At 37.6% G+C, this 4593-nt stretch overlaps 1 non-coding gene across 1 annotated transcript; it reads right to left on the bottom strand.

Moving 5' to 3' along the window:
• Positions 1–2980: 2980 nt before the first annotated feature.
• LOC145065151 (small nucleolar RNA R71) lies at positions 2981–3087 on the bottom strand. The gene has a single exon (XR_013688300.1). It is a non-coding gene; the product is annotated as a small nucleolar RNA R71 (small nucleolar RNA).
• Between the last annotated feature and the right edge of the window lie 1506 nt (positions 3088–4593).

The raw sequence follows: 4593 nt of genomic DNA on the forward strand, positions 1-4593 counted from the left end.
CTAAGATGTTCTTTTTCATGAACTTTATCATCTGTTTGCCAACGACAGTGGCCAGTAGTTCCACTTCTATCCACTTGGTGAAATAGTCCACGATCACCAGTAAAAACTTTACTCCTCCCGGCGTCGGTGAAAATGGTCCCATTATGTCGATCCCCCATTGGTGGAAGGGTCAGGGGATGGTGATGCTTGTCAATGGCATGGCTGGTTGATTTTGGAAAGGGGCAAATGCTTGGAATTCCTTGCATTTCTTGGTTAAGGTTGAGACATCGTTGTACGCGTCCGACCAGTATACTCCTAGGCAAAGTATCTTGCCTGTGAGTGCGCAGGCGCCTTCATGTGCTGCCATGTCCCAGAATGGCTTTCTTTGAGAAACACCTGCCCCTCTGTCTTGGAGATGCACCTGATCCAAATGCTTAAATATCCTCTCTGGTACAACTAATTGTCCCTTACGACGAGATGCGGTTATTTGATTTTGACTTTTCTCGCTTCCTGTGGATCATTCAGAAGAACGTCGTGGCGTAGGTAATCAACGAATGGTTTTGTCCATTCTGGAGGGACTGATATGGTATTGACCTTCTGGTTATCAATACTTCTCTTCGGGAGCACTTCGGCTGGCACATTCTTTGTTAAGCGATCATAGGAAGTTGAGGCTAACTTGCTGAGAGTGTCCGCCCTTGCATTCTTTACCTAGGAGATTTGTTTTATGGAAAAGATTTTGAACGTGTTGGTTAGACTTCAGATTGCATCTAGGTATTTCTTCATCCTTGAGTCTTTAACCTCGTACGTTATTGATATGTGCATATCTACACATATATTTTACATCATATATTAATACTTTTAGCTATAATTATGCTTATTATAGAACAAAAGGTACTTATTATGTTTAATATCTGTTATGTAGCATAAAAGACATGCTCGGAAGCAACATGGAAGCTGGAAGCAGGAAAATGCAAGCTTAGGCAAGAAGAAAACACAAGAAAGATGTTGTTGGATAGCTTGACCCTTCATCAGTATTTTGACCATATCTCATGACTCATAACTCCGATTGACGAGATTCAAAATGATCTGAAAACTAGACACAATTTCGGATGACTTTTGTGTTGCGATAAAAGTCAGATTTTCAACCACCATGACGTGGTGACCTCACCACGACGTGGTGAATGGAATCTTCACGATTCTTGACGCCGACTTGAAGAATACGGGATAAACTTGAGGACTACGACGTGGTGACTTTACCCATCATGGTGTCAAGATTTTTGGTAACTATATATATCTCAGACATTAGGTCGATTCCAGGAAAGAGAGGACTGAAGGCTGCAACTATTAACGAAAAAATACCCTTCCAAGACCCCTTTAGGGCAGAACTCAACTAGAGATCAAAGGATAAAGAGATTGGAGCAAGGATACACATTCGGTTTGCCTAGTTTAATCATGATTAGTCTAGTTTCCCTTATGTTTATGTGTTTCCCAACTGTGATTATGGGCTAAAAACCCTTGCTTTCGTTTAGATTAGATGAACTCCTAAATATTATGTGTTGATTTCTTGTTTGATGGATTGATGAAGTTGGTTTTCCTTTAAATATTGTTTGATAAACCTAAACCTAGCTAGTTGAAGTATCTATCTTCATTGCCTAGTTTCAAGTTTTGTGTAGTTAAACTGCAGTTAATTGCATGAAAATTGATTTACCTAGTTGTTTATGACCATTAAATTGCTAGAGCTAGAGATTGACCATATCCTAGTGTAGGTGATAAGTTAGTTGCTTAAATGTGTTAGAGAGCAGTATTTGATCATAATATTTGCTTGATTACTAGACTTGACCATAGAATAGTAGTTTGTAGATTCTATCATTCAGAGTCCAAATTACCTTTAAAATCAATATAGTATCCTTAACTTGCATGATCATTTGGGTTAAAGTTATTAAATTGACTTATGCTAGTTAGTCTGACCATGATGACTAGTAACTTTTATTTTGTAACTAATGGAAATAATCCATTGACTTGAAATCAACCATAGGAAAAAGGAAGGATTCGAAGCTAAACGAGAGTATCTTTTATTCTTGGTTTTAAACTGTCTTTCTAGTTGTTTACTTTAGTAATTAGTTTGTTATTTTAATTTAAGTTTTTCTAAACTTGTAAAATCAGATACAAACCCCCCATTTTAGTTGTTTTTCTTATTTTAGCTTTTAGTGATTATTTTATTAATTAAATACCGTTCCCTGTGATCGACACCCGACTTACCCTAGCCATACTATAATCTGACTAGGTAAACCGCCTATAGGTGCACAGTTAGTAAAAGTTTGTTAGGTTATAAATTTAAAAGTTGATGGGTATAATTTGTGCACATCAAGTTTTTGGTGCCGTTGCTGGGAAATGCCTTATTTGATTTTTAATTTAATTAATTTTAGTTATTTGATCCTTTTTGTGGGTTAAAAACAGCAAAAAGTTATTTTTCAACATTTATTTTATTTTATTTTTTTCGTTTGAACATCAACCACGTCGTCGGAACCTTGGCCACGTTGTGGTCACGTTCCAGGCAGTTTTTAGTTTTAGTTTTTGTTCCTTTTTACGTGTTTTTTTAGTTTTTTTTGTAGGAAATATGGGGGACATCACGACCATGTCAATGGAAGAGTACAAGAGATATATGAGGAATGAAAAAAGATGGGGTCTTGATCAACCAAAAATCCCAACCACGGCAAAGTTTGAACTTCCAAGGCACATTATTAATATGTTAAGGGAACTACCTATTTATGGGAAGGAGCACGAGGACGCTTTTGAGCATATAGAAGGGGTGGTGGAGATTTCACATTATTTTAATGCACCAAACGTGAGTGAAGATGCGGTGATGCTTCAACTTTTACCGGTCATGTTGAAGGGTAAAGCAAAAGAATGGTTAAAATCTCTTCCCTTTGGAGTAATCACGAGATGGGGTGATTTCAAGACTGAGTTCATAAACCAGTTTACCCCTCCTTCGAAAGTGGCAAAGCTTAAAAGAAACATACAAAATTTTCAACAATTAGAAGGGGAGTCATTATACGAAGCTTGGGAACGTTACAAGAGATTGTTATGACATTGCCCTCAACATGACTTTAAGTGCAACAAGAAATATCGATATTTTATGATGGAGTCAATGTGTGCACTCGCCAACTTCTAGACTCACAAGGTCCCATGACAAAGAAGAATCTGACAACAAATAAAGCTTTGATTGAAGAATTCGCTAAGCATTCAAGAGAGTATCACAACTCAATGGATGATTTCACTAGAGGAAAGTCAAGTAAAGATGGATGTCAAGATACTATCAGTGCAGTAATTGCAAAGCTCGATGCAATGGAAGAAAAGATCACAAACTTGGGTGGACCAATTCAAGATAGATGCGGAGTTTGTGGAGGACCCCATTCTACTAAGGATTGTGAGTTGGAGTACAAGAGATCTCAATGCATGACAAAATATCAACAACTAGAGCATAATCTCTACCGCCTAGAACGAGTCCAATCTGAGAAAATAGATACTCTCGAGTCGATGCTATTCAGATTCATGGAAGCTATCGAAAAAGGACATGATGCAACTAATTCAACACTTAGAGTTCAACAAGCATCTATTTTGAGCATCCACACACAATTTGGGCAATTAACAAAACTTTTACAAGAAAAGCTATCGGATTTACTTTCAAGAAAAGTCGAGCCAATCCTTATGGATCAAGTCATGGTCGTTGATATAGAAGAAGAAAAGGAATTGGAGCATATGAAGGACCTTGAAGAGGAGTCTAATCAGTCACTAGAAGTAAAAAGGAAAGAATAAGAAAAAGAGTATCGTGAAGCTTCTCAGTCGCCACGATGTGGAGACAATAGTGCCACATTGTGGGCGATAAAAGAAAATTATGATTTCTCAGTTGTTGAGCCGTATCTACCACCTCTTCCTTTCCCATCTCGTGCTAATGCTAATTTGGTGAAACAAAAAAACACGAAGTTCCTTAATCATGATGAATTTAAACTCATGGAGGAAGAAGAGTGGGAGGAGCCTTTACCAAAAGAGCAATTGGAAAAAGAAGTGAATTATTCAAAACCTCCAGTGTCAACGACAATGATGTTTGAGGTGTTTGATTTTGCAAGACCACCAAATCCAGTAACAGAGGTGATTGAAGAAAAAGAAGAAGAGAGTGATGAGTCTTATTTTGACAAGAAAAACCCGGAAAGTGACAAGACAAAAGCTAAAGACACGGGAATGAGGAAAGAACCCAAGCAGAAACATAAAGAAGATGTCAACCCAACAATGCAAGAAAGTTCAAGAAAGGAATTCAATAGAAGGGTTGCTTACAAACGAGTAAGGTTGAAGATGATGGAGAACGGGAGGTTACACTTCCACCCGATGCAACGTAGAGTGGGAAGGAGTTCGGCTGACGACTCTTCAAAAAGAAGCGCTTCTCGGGAGGCAACCCGATTTTTATGAGTTTGCAGTTTCTTTTCCTTTTGATTTGTTTTAGTTTTTAATTTTTTATTGTAAAATTTTTAGTTTTTTTAGTTTAACCGAATGATGATGTGTTTCTCTAGTTCTTGATCTTATTTTGTAGCGTTAAACGAAAGTGAAGCAGTGAAGGAG

Source organism: Lactuca serriola, chromosome 7 (genome assembly GCF_051521515.1).
Source record: "Lactuca serriola cultivar US96UC23 chromosome 7, Lser_US96UC23_V15, whole genome shotgun sequence".
Lineage (NCBI taxonomy): Eukaryota > Viridiplantae > Streptophyta > Magnoliopsida > Asterales > Asteraceae > Lactuca > Lactuca serriola.